This window comes from Pseudophryne corroboree, chromosome 3 (assembly GCF_028390025.1).
Source record: "Pseudophryne corroboree isolate aPseCor3 chromosome 3, aPseCor3.hap2, whole genome shotgun sequence".
Taxonomy (NCBI): domain Eukaryota; kingdom Metazoa; phylum Chordata; class Amphibia; order Anura; family Myobatrachidae; genus Pseudophryne; species Pseudophryne corroboree.
The window spans coordinates 685,084,647-685,101,077 of NC_086446.1; the positions used below are offsets into that span (position 1 = coordinate 685,084,647).

Sequence of the window (16,431 nt, forward strand, 5' to 3'; positions counted from 1 at the left end):
TATCGAGGAGAGGAGTCACAATGTCACATGAATGATGGAAACATTACAGTCGTCAAGAGTATCTTGTTAATCAATTATTATTTCTCTTACGTCCTAAAGGATGCTGGGGTCCACATTAGTACCATGTGGTATAGACGGGTCCACTAGGTGCCACTGGCACTTTAAGAGTTTAATAGTGTGGGCTGTCTCCTCCCTCTATGCCCCTCCTACCAGACTCAGTTTAGAAAATGTGCATGGAGGAGTCGGTCACAGCTTGGGGAGCTCTATAGGAGTTTTTCTAGTTGTTATTTTTTATTAGAGTTAGGCACAGGGAGGCTGCTGGCAACAGCCTCCCTGCTTCGTGGGACTTAGGGGGGGAGTAGTGTCCAACCCTGAGAGGTTAATGGCCACTATCTCCGCTGACAGGACACTGAGCTCCTGAGGGTGATGATCGTTAGCCGCCCGAGACGACTGCTCACTCCCGCAGCATGCCGCCAACTCCTAACAGAGCCAGAAGATTTCAGTGGTGAGTAAGTCACCGGCCCCCACAGCAAGCGGGGAGCTGGCATGAGGATGGCGGCAACAGGGTCGGAGCGCAGAGGCTCAGCGGTACACAGTGCGGCGCTATGTGGGGCGCCCTGAGCCAGCGCCTATACCCTACACTGGTCATCAAGGCTGTCAGGGACCTCATTAACGTTGCCAGCACATTTCCTCAGGCCAGTATAAAGAAGTGAAGAGCGGGAAGCAGCGCCATGTTCAGGGGGCGGAGCTTCTTCTCAGAGCGGACCCAGCAGCGTTCAGCGCTATTTTCCTGCCTGCAGATCCAGTACAGAGACGCTGACAGGGAGAGCTGTCCCTCCAAGCAACTCCAGCTATCCTGTGCGGTACCAGGGGGTGGTAGAAGGGGGGGGAGGCTGTAAACTTACTGTGTAGTCTATTAAGGTACACAGTCAGCAGCAGGAAGTTGTATATATCTACCTTTGTAAGCGCTGTGTGTAGGCTGGCTCCAAGCTCTGTGTTTCTCTGTGATATACTTGGGGTGAAACTGTGTCTGACATTTTCCTGTGTGTGTGTGTGGGTGTTTGTTTCTCACATAGCCATGTCTAGGGACTCTGTGTCTTATGCTGCAGAGGACATTTACTCTCAGGAGGAATCCATTCCATGTACACAGGAATGTAATGTTTTGTCTCAGATCCCTATTACTGAGCCTAAGTGGTTGACCTCTATTAAGCGAATGATCTCTCTGATCTCTACTAAGGTAGCTCATACTGAGACTGAAACTCAGGTATTAAAGAAGTCTATGGCAATTTGGTCAGGTTCTGTACCTATTCCTTCAAAATCCCCTAACATATTCCCACAAAAACGTTCACTTGCCCAGATTATGCAAGATGACACGGATACCGACTCTGACACGGCTGCTGGTGATGGGGATGTGCTGAGGGGGGCGGCATCCCTGGCTAAGGGGGTGCAGCTCATGATTGAGGCTGTTAGAGATGTGTTAAACATTTCTGACACAACACCTGAGCAGGTTGAGGAGGCTTACTTCACAGATAATAAGAAAGCCTTGCTAAACTTCCCTGCGTCTAAAGAATTAAGGGGGTAATTCAGAGTTGATCGCAGCAGCAAATTTGTTAGCAGTTGGGCAAAACCATGTGCAGTGCAGGGGGGGGGGGCATATGTAACATGTGCAGAGAGAGTTAGATTTGGGTGGGGTGTGTTCAAGCTGAAATCTAAATTGCAGCGTAAAACTAAAGCAGCCAGTATTTACCCTGCACAGAAACAAAATAACCCACCCAAATCTAACTCTTTCTGCACATGTTTCATCTGCCCCACCTGCAGTGCATATGGTTTTGCCCAACTGCTAACAAATTTGCTGCTGCGATCAACTCTGAATTACCCCCTAAATGCTTTGTTTGAAAAATCCTGGAAAAACCCAGAGAAAAAATTCCAGATTCCCAAAAGGGTTTTGGTTGCCTTTATTTCATTGAGGAGGATAGAAAAAAAATGGGAAAACCCAACCATAGTTGACGCATCTGTTTCCAGACTGTCAAAGAAGGTGGTTTTACCTGTCCCTGGATCTACCACGTTAAAAGAACCGGTTGATCGTAAGATTGACAGTATGCTCAAATCCATGGCCCTCATTCCGAGTTGTTCGCTCGGTATTTTTCATCGCATCGCAGTGAAAATCCGCTTAGTACGCATGCGCAATGTTCGCACTGCGACTGCGCCAAGTAACTTTACTATGATGAAAGTATTTTTACTCACGGCTTTTTCTTCGCTCCGGCGATCGTAATGTGATTGACAGGAAATGGGTGTTACTGGGCGGAAACACAGCGTTTCAGGGGCGTGTGGCTGAAAACGCTACCGTTTCCGGAAAAAACGCAGGAGTGGCCGGAGAAACGGTGGGAGTGCCTGGGCGAACGCTGGGTGTGTTTGTGACGTCAACCAGGAACGACAAGCACTGAAATGATCGCACAGGCAGAGTAAGTCTGGAGCTACTCTGAAACTGCTAAGTAGTTAGTAATCGCAATATTGCGAATACATCGTTCGCAATTTTAAGAAGCTAAGATTCACTCCCAGTAGGCGGCGGCTTAGCGTGTGTAACTCTGCTAAATTCGCCTTGCGACCGATCAACTCGGAATGAGGGCCCATATACACTGTTTCAGGGGTGGCATTAAGGCCTACTATTGCCTGTGCATGGATTTCTAAAGCTATAGTAAAGTGGTCAGGCACATTACTAGAGGACTTAGATACAATGGACAAAAGTGACATTGATTCTGCGTGGTTCATGGTGGAATCCATGAAGGACCTGGGTACGCTGAATGCAAGGATATCTTCCATGTCTGTTTCAGCTCGCAGGGGCCTCTGGCTACGCCAATGGTCTGCAGACGCGGAATCCAGGAGAAGTGTGGAGAACATACCTGTGACCGGACGCCTTTCGTTCGCGTTCCCAGTGCACAGAATGGAAGGTTAGGTCACACGGGACCTGACCACATAGGGGATTCCCGCTTACCGTCAGTAACTGCCTGTTACTGACTCCACCCACTGCGCTGTGGGCGGGTTTATGCTGCCACCACCAAACTCCTAACCTGCCGTGGCGTTTGGAACCACGGTTCTGCTCTGTGTGTGCCGACACGCTGCCTTACCACACCTGTGTGGTGTTGACGAATCCCCACTAGCCACTTGCTAGGCCTCTACCGGTAGCTGGCGGAAGGCGGAACTTGGAGACGTTAGGTGCTTCCCTGGACAGCCGGAGGACGGGGCTATGTTTGGCATATCCCTGTAGGTCACAAGATGAAGCAATCTTCTTGAGGCAGATGTTTATTTGCTCAATAATAGTCTTAAAAAAGACTCTTCCCTATTGCTAGGGGCAGCAGCATACAGCAAGATGTTCACAGCAAAAAGTAGTTGGTATAATACAATTTTCATGGGGCAACTGCCCTCCTTTTATCCTACTCCAATACACATTACCACAGGGGGTAAGCCCGTCCTGTGGTGTACAACCAATCAATGTTTACCCATGGGCTGTGCATGCCTTGGTCACATGCACAGCTAACATTGTTCTCTATGGACAGTGGGGAGTGGTCACTCTCCTTTGTCTGTCCCATCCTGGAGGATCAGGATACGCCCCGGTGCCGTTCAGTCTAGGCTGGGGGAAGTTTTCCCGCCTAAACTGACTTCCAGATACCTGCCCGGGACTTAGCCCACTGCCGCAGCCTGGATTCGGGATCCAGAGCTGGGCAGCCTAGATCCCCGGTCAGGGTTTCCTGGCAACTACGGGTGATCTCCATGGAGCTCCAGAAAACCACTCAGCTTGTTTCAAAGCTGAGCTTCTCCTCTGTCTCCCAATGCCACTTTCAAGTGTGAGGCTGGAAGGGAAAGTATTCAATTATTGGGGAAAAGGTCTGGGAGAATCCATCAGCCTGCACAGCCTTGGATTCCCCCCTCCTGGGACACACAACCAAGTAAGTGCATTTTACCTTTAAATACATCACATTTAAAATACACTGTACATTCTCCTTTAAATATACACTGAGCCTGTGCCCTGCACATGCTCCACGTACCCAGGCACTGCAGTGCCTCACATACCAGTCCAATATCTCTTACATTTAAATACATTGTGTTGTTGTTTTTAAATACTGTGCCCAGCGCTCAGCGCTGGGCTCCCCTAGCCCTGCAGCCTGGTTGCTAGGGCTCTCTCTCAGCGCTGGAGGTATGGGGCTGGCTTCCCCCATCCTCTAGCCTGCCTGCCACTGGGGTCCAGGGAGCTGGCTCTCCCTGTCCCCCCAGAGCGGCACTCACTTTGTGGCCTCGCCGCACGGTGCGGCGCACCCCCCTGATCTAAAGCCCGGCAGCCCGGGACACTTGTCCCGGCCGCCGTGGCTCTGTGTCTGTTGCAGCGCTGAGGTGCCGGGAGCATAGCTCCCGGACCCCAGCGCTCACCAGCCTGATTGTCCCCACGCCGCTAGGGAGTCGGCTAGCCCGGTCCCCCATGAGCGGCGCACTCTGGTGCCCTCGCCGCGCAGGGGGCCGGCTAGCCCGGTCCCCTGTATGCGGCGCTGATATCTGTGGCCTCGTCGCAGCGTCCGGCGGGGAGCCGGGCTGCGGCGCACCCCCCCTGCCGCCCAGCAGCCCGGGACATTCATCCCGGCTGCCGCGGCTGGCCACCTCCGATGGGCTGAGGCGCCGGGAGCAGAGCTCCCGGCCCCCAGCGGCGGCACCCACAGAGCGCACTGCAGCGGGAGTGGCTCTCCCGCCTGCAGCGGCTCTCCCTTCATAGCGTTGAGGTGCCGGGAGCGTAGCTCCCGTACCTCAGCGCATACACAGCGCCTCTCCTCTCCCCCGGCGCGCACACACAGATCAGCGCGCCGGGGAGCTCCCTCACTGCCGCGGTCGCCGGAGAGGTCCGGGACCACGGCATACAATTTAAAAATACATTTTTAAAACATTTCTAAACACATGGCGCCTAGCGCCCACACTATTTTAAACATGGCGCCAAGCGCCCATTGTCCTCATAATGGCGCCGGGCACTAGAGGTTAACCCCTTCAGTGCTGAGGCGGCCATTGTCCACGTGGGCTGGGGGTCTCTCCAGCCACAATACCCTACACAGGTCAGGCTCTATTTGGGGAAGCACATTGGATGTGTGGATTTCCACGGTAACCGCGGGTAAGTCACATTTTCTTCCCTCAGCTATGCCTTCTACAAAGAAACAATTTTCTTCCTCTCCATCGCAGTCCTTTCGGACCGCTAAGACAAAAAAGTCCACGCCTCCTACCACCTTTTTTAGAGGTGGTCATGCAAAATCCAAAAAGCCTGCGCCCGCAGGCTCCCAGGACCAGAAACCTGCCTCTGGTTCCTCAAAATCCTCTGCATGACGGTGGACCGCGAATCCTGGATGACGGGCTGGTGGGTGCGAGGCTCAGACGTTTAAGCCACGTCTGGGTGTCGTCCGGCCTGGATCCCTGGGTACAGGATATTGTGTCCCAGGGGTACAGACTGGAGTTTCAAGAACTCCCGCCTCACCGGTTCTTGAAATCAGGCTTGCCGGCTTTGATGACAGACAGGGCTATCCTTCAGGAAGCCATCCAAAAATTGGAAAAGTCAGAGGTCATTGTTCCAGTTCCACCTCATATGCAACACATGGGTTTCTATTTAAATCTTTTCGTGGTACCGAAACCGGATGGTTCGGTCAGACCAATTTTGAACTTGAAATCGCTAAATCCTTATCTGAGGGTGTCAAATTCAAAATGGAGTCTCTGAGAGCGGTGGTCTCAGGTCTGGAGGAGAGGGAGTTTCTGGTATCCTGGATATCAAGGATGCGTACCTCCACATTCCGATTTTGCCGCCGCACCAGGCCTATATCTTTGCACTGCCATTCGTCCTCTCCACAGCACCGAGGGTGTTCACCAAGGTGATGGCAGAGATGATGATTCTCCTCCGCAGACAGGGGGTGAACATAATTCCATATCTGGACGATCTGCTGATAAAGGCATCGACCAGGGAGAAGTTGTTGCAGTCGATTGCTTTACGACTCGTCTGCCCAGGGAACATGGTTGGATCCTGACCCTTCCAAAGTCACATTTGGAGCCGACAAGGAGATTGTTTTTCCTAGGGATGATCCTCGACATGGAAGTGCAGAGGGTGTTTCTGCCGGAGGAGAAAGCGTTGGTGATTCAACCAATGGTCCAGGATGTCCTGAAGCCAGCCCGGGAATCAGTTTGCCTTCTGGGGAAGATGGTTGCCTCCTACGAGGCTCTACAGTACGGAAGATTTCATGCTCGATTTTTACAACTGGATCTCCTGGACAAGTGTTCGGGGTCTCATCTACATTTGCACCTGAGGATTCGTCTGTCGCCGAAAGCAAGGATTTCACTACTCTGGTGGCTGCAGATGTCTCATCTTCTGGAGGTCCACAGGTTCGGGATTCAGGACTGGATTCTTCTAACCACGGATGCAAGTCTCCGGGGATGGGACGCAGTCACTCAAGGGAAAACCTTCCAATGAAGGTGGTCAGACCTGGAATCCGGTCTTCCAATAAACATTCTGGAACTAACAGCCGTGTACAACGGTCTTCTTCAAGAGGCGGATCTTCTGCAAGATCGAGCCATTCAAGTGCAGTCGGACAATGTAACGACGGTGGCCTACATAAACCGATCGGGCGGAACGAAGAGCAGAGCTGCAATGTCAGAGGTGACAAGACTCATCCTCTGGGCAGTAAAACGTTGGCGCTCTCAGCAATCTTCATTCCGGGGCGTAGACAACTGGGAAGCGGATTTCCTCAGTAGACATGATCTCCATCCAGGGGAATGGGGCCTCCATCCAGAGGTGTTCACGGTGGTGACAGGTCTTTGGGGGTGCCTCAAATCGACATGATGGCCTCCCACCTCAACAAGAAGCTTCGGAGGTATTGTCCCAGGTCGAGGGACCCGCAATCAGTGGCGGTGGACGCCCTGGTGACTCAGAGGGTGTTCCAGTCAGTGTACGTGTTTCCTCCTCTTCCACTCATTCCAAGGATTCTAAAAATCATAAAGAGAACAAGAGTTCAGGCAATCCTCATTGCTCCGGACTGGCCAAGAAGGGCTTGGTACGCGGATCTTCTGGATCTACTGCTGGAAGATCCGAGACCTCTTCCTCTTCAGGAGGACCTTCTGCAACAGGGGCCGTTCGCTTATCAAGACTTACCACGGCTACGTTTGACGGCATTTAGGTTGAACGACAGATATTAGCTCGGAAGGGCATTCCGAACAAAGTTATTCCTACCCTGATACAGGCTAGGAAAGGATAACGTCTAAACATTACCATCGCATTTGGAAAAAGTATGTGTCTTGGTGTGAATCCAAGAAGTTTCCTACGCTGGAGTTTCAACTGGGTTGGTTTCTCCTCTTCCTGCAAGCAGGTGTGGATATGGGCCTGCGTTTGGGATCCATAAAGGTCCAGATTTTGGCCTTCTCCATTTTCTTCCAGAAACAACTGGCTTCCCTCCCTGAGGTTCAGACTTTTTTGAAAGGAGTTCTGCACATCCAGCCTCCCTTTGTGCTGCCTTCGACGCCCTGAGATCTTAACGTGGTGTTGCAGTCCAATCGGATTGGTTCGAGCCTCTACAGGAGGTTGAGGTCAAGTTTCTCACGTGGAAGGCAGTCACTTTGTTGGCCTTAGCGTCTGCTAGACGTGTGTCGGAGTTGGGGGCTTTGTCTTGTAAAAGTCCCTACTCGATCTTCCATGAAGATAGAGCTGAGATCCGGACACGTCAACAATTCCTTCCAAAGGTTGTGTCGGCTTTTCATATCAACCAACCTATTGTGGTGCCAGTGGCTACTGACTCCTCCATTCCATCAAAGTCCTTGGATGTTATAAGGGCTCTGAAAATCTATGTGAAGAGAACTGCTGGTCACAGAAAATCGGACTCTCTGTTTGTCCTGTATGATCCCAAGAAAATTGTGTGTCCTGCTTCTAAGCAGACGATCTCTCGCTGGATCAGGTTAACTATCCAGCATGCGTATTCTACGGCAGGATTGCCGTGTCCAAAATCTGTTAAGGCCCACTCTACTCGTAAGGTGGCTGCCCGGGGTGTCTCGGCTTTACAGCTTTGCCGAGTGGCTACTTGGTCTGGGTTGAACACGTTTGCTAAGTTCTACAAGTTCGATACTTTGACCTCTGAGGACCTAAAGTTTGGTCAATCATTTCTGCAGGAGCCACTGCGCTCTCCCTCACATTCTGGGAGCTTTGGTACATCCCCATGGTACTAATGTGGACCCCAGCATCCTTTAGGACGTAAGCGAAAATAGGATTTTAATTACCTACCAGTAAATCCTTTTCTTGTAGTCCGTAGTGGATGCTGGGCGCCTGCCCAGCGCTTCGTTATCCTGCAGTGGTTCTTTGGTTCAGTACTGCTTTGTTCTTAGTTAAGTACTGCGCTTCTTTACTGGGTTCAGTAATGTTTCAGCTGTTGCTGAATTTTCAGGCTAGTTAGCTTGGTTTGCCTTGTTTGTCTGAGCTGGTGTGAATCTCGCCATTATCTGTGTATTTCCTTCTCTCGAAGTATGTCCGTCTCCTCGGGCACAGTTTCTAGACTGATTCTGGTAGGAGGGGCATAGAGGGAGGAGCCAACCCACACTATTAAACTCTTAAAGTGCCAGTGGCTTCTTGTGGACCTGTCTATACCCCATGGTACTAATGTGGACCCCAGCATCCTCTACGGACTACGAGAAAAGGATTTACCGGTAGGTAATTAAAATCCTATTATTGGTGACATTACAATTATCTTTACTATTGCCAAAACCATAACATGCAAAGACTTGAGATTTCAAGTAAACCAATTTTTATTTTTTTTCTGTATCATGTGAAGCCAAAATCACAGACTGTCACTCAGCATCACTATGAGGTAAATGTTATTCTCAAAATTATGTTTATGGTATACAAGTTGCCATAGATAGTAATACATACTTTCTCCTTGCCCTACCACCGACATCACCTCCAGGACTATGTGATTTCTGTACTGTTTTTTTCTTAGTTGGCTTTTAGTGGTAAAACCTCTGAAAAATACTTGCTTTGAATGTTTTACCATATCCATATACACCTCATATGAATGGAAAGTGCAGCAGCAATTGTGTGGCATAGCAGTACCCATAGATTTCGATAGGCTGCTATATGGCACCATAGGTATGGGGCTGCTATATGGCAGCATGCATCGCGCTCTGGAAAGCATTACTTTTTCTGCTGCTTGTGCACACTAGCTAATGCCATAATTAGATTGCACTAGCCATTGTAACCTATTGGCAATGATTCCGTAAAGTGACCCGGAGGTGGGTCCAGTAGTGACCACTAGTGACTCACATACAATACACCACCTGGGTCATAGATCTGGGACAGCTGGGTATCGTGGCGCTGTGCTGGCAAGAAAAAGATGATGGATGTTGGCAGACGTTCAGGCAGCTAATAAATGATAAATGTCCTATAACGATCAGATTACAAATGCGATCATTAAATACATTTTGCCTTTTGACTCCATATATACCTGCCCACAAAGGGCCTGGTCTGGAGTGGCCACAATATAGATCTCAGCCTGTATTTAGAATTGCCCGTATCTATGCGAAGGCATCACCCTTACTGCTATGCATTGCAAGTAGCCGTCACCATCATGTTTTTATTGTCCCTTCATACTCAAACATGGAATCCTTTTGAGTCCTAAGAGAAAACAATCTTCATGAATCCCTGAAGTGGCAAATCCTTAATTGGTCTGTGAGCAAGCACTGGTGGATATATCATGTATGGGCCACATGGTATATAAAGAATTGGAGGTAGTCAGGAGATCACAGACCTGAATGCGTATTTAATGTCATCTTTGTTTTATTTATTGTTAGGTTTTCGTTACCTCACCTTAGCAAGGGCCGGTGTGTAACCAATGTGAATGACACAGTGCAGGATATAATTGCACTGTCTTGCATTTCTACATAGAAAACCACAGGTGTGAGTCATACTTGCCTACCCGACCCTCTCCATGAGGGAGAAAATGCTCTGTTCCTGGACTTTCCTGGTAATGTATGATTGCCATCACCTGTGGTGAGCTAGTTAATTGATAAGAAAGGTGTTTCACCACAGGTGATGGCAATCATACATTACCAGGAAAGTCCAGGAACAGAGCATTTTCTCCCTCATGGAGAGGGTCAGGTAGGCAAGTATGGTGTGAGTGCATCTGTTTAATCAAGGCTATCATTTTAAAATAATGGCCAAACCTGTTGTATCAGCCTAACAAATGTCCCCTGCATCATGCATGCATTGCTGCAGATTTCAGTCCATCGGAGTAATAATTAAGATTATGGTCTGTATTCAGTTCAAGTCAGATTTCCCGGATAAACGGGAGTTTAAGGTCGAATCCAGATTCATCCTATTCAATCTAAACTCCTGTTTATCCGACAAGTCGAAAATCCGACTTGTCGGAAAGCATGTGGATTGGCGGATAAACTGCAGATCCACATGTTTTGGCGGATTTGCAAACAAAATTTAGCCCCGTTTCTGACAATGTCAATCCGACTTTATTGTCGGTAATGGCCAAATCCTGTCTGATTTGGCTTCTAATTGAATACTGAAATGTTTGATTGAATACACCCCTATATGGTAAATGTAATAGGTTGCGAGAATCAAGAAGTGAGAGATTTTATGACAGTTCTCCTGTTTTGTTTTTAAAGTGGCAATAATTTACATTGCAAAATCAACCTGGTTTTTCCATGGTAATGGTTGCCACTTTAAAAAACAAAAACAGGAGATCTCTCACAAAATCTCTCACTTCCTGATTCTCACACCCTATTGCATTCTGCCACTATCTGTCAAATCTTTCTGGTTGGATCAAACATCTGGTAATGTATGGGAGTAAACGACAATCAACTATTTGCTCCCAAAAGCTGGAAAATGGACAAGAATGGTCATTGGGAAAAACTGGTTAAATCAAATAAATTTAACCATTTTGTCTGAACGTCCCTTTTTGTCTGTTTTCCAGTGTTTGGGAGCAAATTGTTAATTGTCATTACATTACCAGATTTTCGTTCCAATCAGAAATATTGGACAGATGATATTTTAGTGTGTATCCAGCTCTCTCAACACATATGCTGGAAAATGTAAAAAAAAACAACAACAAAAAAACAAAAACAAAAAAAAGCTGGGGTTAAGAGAGTTTACTTAAACCTTTTTTTTTTTTAAAGTTTACGTTCTTACCAAAATAAACACACTGCTACCTAGGTTGTGAGAATCAAGAAGTGAGAGATTTTTTGACAGTTCTCCTGTTTTGTTTTTAAAGTGGCAATAATTTTACATTGCAAAATCAACCTGGTTTTTCCATGGTAATGGTTGCCACTTTAAAAAACAAAAACAGGAGATCTTTCACAAAATCTCTCACTTCCTGATTCTCACACCCCAACACATATGCTGGAAAATGTAAAAAACAAAACAAAGCAAAAAAACAAAACAAAAAAAAGCAGGGGTTAAGAGAGTTTACTTAAACCTTTTTTCTCTAACGTCCTAAGTGGATGCTGGGACTCCGTAAGGACCATGGGGAATAGCGGCTCCGCAGGAGACTGGGCACAAAAGTAAAAGCTTGAACTAGCTGGTGTGCACTGGCTCCTCCCCCTATGACCCTCCTCCAAGCCTCAGTTAGATTCTTGTGCCCGAACGAGAAGGGTGCATGCTAGGTGGCTCTCCTGAGCTGCATAGAGTAAAAGTTTATTTTAGGTTTTTTATTTTCAGTGAGTCCTGCTGGCAACAGGCTCACTGCATCGTGGGACTAAGGGGAGAAGAAGCGAACTCACCTGCGTGCAGAGTGGATTGGGCTTCTTAGGCTACTGGACATTAGCTCCAGAGGGACGATCACAGGTTCAGCCTGGATGGGTCCCGGAGCCGCGCCGCCGGCCCCCTTACAGAGCCAGAAGAACGAAGAGGTCCGGTGAAATCGGCGGCAGAAGACGTTCCTGTCTTCAACTAAGGTAGCGCACAGCACTGCAGCTGTGCGCCATTGCTCTCAGCACACTTCACACTCCGGTCACTGAGGGTGCAGGGCGCTGGGGGGGAGCGCCCTGAGACGCAATAAAAACTGAAATACCTTAGGATGGCAAAAGAAATACATCACATATAGCTCCTGGGCTATATGGATGTATTTAACCCCTGCCAGTTTTCCAGAAAAAAGCGGGAGATAAGGCCGTCGTGAAGGGGCGGAGCCTATCTCCTCAGCACACAAGCGCCATTTTCCCTCACAGTTCCGCTGGAAGGACGGCTCCCTGACTCTCCCCTGCAGTCCCTACAGAATCAGGGTAAAAACGAGAGAGGGGGGGCACTATTGGCAGCTAAATTATAAACAGCAGCTATAAAAGGGAGTAACACTTATATAAGGTTATCCCTATATATATATATATATATAGCGCTCTGGTGTGTGCTGGCAAACTCTCCCTCTGTCTCCCCAAAGGGCTAGTGGGGTCCTGTCCTCTATCAGAGCATTCCCTGTGTGTGTGCTGGGTGTCGGTACGATTGTGTCGACATGTATGAGGAGGAAAATGATGTGGAAGCAGAGCAATTGCCTGTGTTAGTGATGTCACCCCCTAGGGAGTCGACACCTGACTGGATGGTTGTATTTAAAGAACTATGTGACAATGTCAGCACTTTACAAAAAACTGTTGACGACATGAGACAGCCGACAAATCAATTAGTGCCTGTCCAGGCGTCTCAGACACAGTCAGGGGCGATAAAACGCCCGTTACCTCAGTGGGTCGACACAGACCCAGACACAGATACTGAGTCCAGTGTCGACGGTGAGGAGACAAACGTAATGTCCAGTAGGGCCACACGTTACATGATCACGGCAATGAAGGAGGCATTGAACATTTCTGACACTACAAGTACCACAAAGAAGGGTATTATGTGGGGAGTAAAAAAACTACCAGTAGCTTTTCCTGAGTCAGATGAATTAAATGAGGTGTGTGATAAAGCGTGGGTTTCCCCCGATAAAAAAAGTGCTAATTTCTAATAAATTATTGGCACTATACCCTTTCCCGCCAGAGGTTAGGGCGCGTTGGGAAACACCCCCTAGAGTAGATAAAGCGCTCACACGTTTATCTAAACAAGTAGCGTTACCGTCTCCTGATACGGCCGCCCTCAAAGAACCAGCGGATAGAAGGCTGGAAAATATCCTGAAGGGTATATACACACATACTGGTGTTATACTGCGACCAGCAATCGCCTCAGCCTGGATGGGCAGTGCTGGAGTGGCGTGGTCGGATTCCCTGACTGAAAATATTGATACCCTGGATAGGGACAGTACTAACTATAGAGCATTTGAAGGATGCATTACTATATATGCGTGATGCACAGAGGGATATTTGCACCCTGGCATCAAGAGTGAGTGCTATGTCCATTTCTGCCAGAAGAGCGTTATGGACGCGACAGTGGTCAGGGGATGCGGATTCCAAACGACATATGGAAGTATTGCCGTATAAAGGGGAGGAGTTATTTGGGGCCGGTCTATCGGACCTGGTGGCCACGGCAACGGCCGGAAAGTCCACCTTTTTACCCCAGGTCACCTCTCAGCAGAAAAAGACACCGTCTTTTCAAACTCAGTCCTTTCGTTCCCATAAGTACAAGCGGGCAAAAGGCCACTCATTTCTGCCCCGGGGCAGAGGAAGAGGAAAAAGACTGTACCAGGCAGCCTCTTCCCAGGAGCAGAAGCCCTCCTCTGCTTCTGCCAAGTCTTCAGCATGACGCTGGGGCTTTACAAGCGGACTCGGACACGGTGGGGGCCCGTCTCAAAAATTTCAACGCGCAGTGGGCTCACTCGCAAGTGGACCCCTGGATTCTGCAGGTAGTATCACAGGGGTACAAACTGGAATTCGAGACGTCTCCCCCTCGCCGGTTCCTGAAGTCTGCTCTACCAAAGTCTCCCTCCGACAGGGAGGCAGTTTTGGAAGCCATTCACAAGCTGTATTCCCAGCAGGTGATAATCAAGGTACCTCTCCTACAACAGGGAAAGGGGTATTATTCCACGCTGTTTGTGGTACCGAAGCCGGACGGCTAGGTGAGACCAATTTTAAATCTAAAATCCTTGAACACTTACATAAAGAGGTTCAAATTCAAGATGGAGTCACTCAGAGCAGTGATAGCAAACCTGGAAGAAGGGGACTATATGGTGTCTCTGGACATCAAAGATGCTTATCTCCACGTCCCAATCTACCCTTCTCACCAAGGGTACCTCAGGTTTGTAGTACAAAACTGTCATTATCAGTTTCAGACGCTGCCGTTTGGGTTGTCCACGGCACCTCGGGTCTTTACCAAGGTAATGGCCGAAATGATGATTCTTCTTCGAAGAAAAGGCGTTTTAATTATCCCTTACTTGGACGATCTCCTGATAAGGGCAAGGTCCAGGGACCAGTTAGAAGTCGGAGTAGCACTATCTCAGTTAGTGTTACGTCAGCACGGGTGGATTCTAAATATTCCAAAATCGCAGCTGATTCCAACAACACGTCTCCTGTTCCTAGGAATGATTCTGGACACAGTCCAGAAAAAGGTGTTTCTCCCAGAGGAGAAGGCCAGGGAGTTATCCGAGCTAGTCAGGAATCTCCTAAAACCAGGCCAGGTGTCAGTGCATCAGTGCACGAGGGTCCTGGGAAAAATGGTGGCTTCTTACGAAGCGATTCCATGCAAGAACGTTTCAGTGGGATCTTCTGGACAAATGGTCCGGATCGCATCTTCAGATGCATCAGCGGATAACCCTGTCGCCAAGGACAAGGGTGTCTCTTCTGTGGTGGCTGCAGAGTGCTCATCTACTAGAGGGCCGCAGATTCGGCATTCAGGATTGGATCCTGGTGACCACGGATGCCAGCCTGAGAGGCTGGGGAGCAGTCACACAGGGACGAAATTTCCAGGGCTTGTGGTCAAGCATGGAAACATCTCTTCATATAAACATTCTGGAACTAAGGGCCATTTACAATGCCCTAAGTCAAGCAAAACCCCTGCTTCAGGGTCAGGCGGTATTGATCCAATCGGAAAACATCACGTCAGTCGCCCACGTAAACAGACAGGGCGGCACGAGAAGCAGGAGGGCGATGGCAGAAGCTGCAAGGATTCTTCGCTGGGCGGAGAATCATATGATAGCACTGTCAGCAGTGTTCATTCCGGGAGTGGACAACTGGGAAGCGGACTTCCTCAGCAGACACGACCTTCACCCGGGGGAGTGGGGACTTCATCCAGAAGTCTTCCAAGAGATGGTAAACCGTTGGGAAAAACCAAAGGTGGACATGATGGCGTCCCGTCTCAACAAAAAACTAGACAGATATTGCGCCAGGTCAAGGGACCCTCAGGCAATAGCGGTGGACGCTCTGGTAACACCATGGGTGTACCAGTCAGTGTATGTGTTCCCTCCTCTGCCTCTCATACCAAAAGTACTGAGAATCATAAAAAGGAGAGGAGTAAGAACTATACTCGTGGTTCCGGATTGGCCAAGAAGGACTTGGTACCCGGAACTTCAAGAGATGCTCACGGAAGAACCGTGGCCTCTACCTCTAAGAAAGGACCTGCTCCAGCAGGGGCCTTGTCTGTTCCAAGACTTACCGCGGCTGCGTTTGACGGCATGGCGGTTGAACGCCGGATCCTGAAGGAAAAAGGCATTCCAGAAGAAGTCATCCCTACCCTGATAAAGGCCAGGAAGGATGTAACCGCAAAACATTATCACCGCATTTGGCGAAAATATGTTGCGTGGTGTGAGGCCAAAGAGGCCCCTACAGAGGAATTTCAACTGGGTCGCTTCCTACATTTCCTGCAAACAGGACTGTCTATGGGCCTAAAATTAGGGTCCATTAAGGTTCAAATTTCGGCCCTGTTGATTTTCTTCCAAAAAGAACTGGCTTCAGTGCCTGAAGTCCAGACGTTTGTCAAAGGGGTACTGCATATACAGCCTCCTTTTGTGCCCCCGGTGGCACCTTGGGATCTCAATGTGGTTTTGGGGTTCCTAAAATCACATTGGTTTGAACCACTCACCACTGTGGAATTAAAATATCTCACATGGAAGGTGGTAATGCTGTTAGCCCTGGCTTCAGCCAGGCGTGTCTCAGAATTGGCGGCTTTATCTTATAAAAGCCCTTACCTGATTTTTCACACGGATAGGGCAGAATTGAGGACTCGTCCTCAATTTCTCCCAAAGGTGGTTTCAGCGTTTCACGTGAACCAGCCTATTGTGGTGCCTGCGGCTACTAGGGACTTGGAGGACTCCAAGTTACTGGACGTAGTCAGGGCCCTGAAAATATATATTTCCAGGATGGCTGGAGTCAGGAAATCTGACTCGCTGTTTATCCTGTATGCACCCAACAAGCTGGGTGCTCCTGCTTCTAAGCAGACGATTGCTCGTTGGATTTGTAGTACAATTCAGCTTGCACATTCTGTGGCAGGCCTGCCACAGCCAAAATCTGTAAAAGCCCATTCCA

General features: G+C 48.9%; 1 protein-coding gene across 7 annotated transcripts in view; it reads left to right on the forward strand.

Moving 5' to 3' along the window:
- SH3PXD2A (SH3 and PX domains 2A) overlaps nucleotides 1–16,431 on the forward strand; it is a 530,104-nt gene that overhangs the window by 183,931 nt on the left and 329,742 nt on the right. The window lies entirely within an intron of this gene.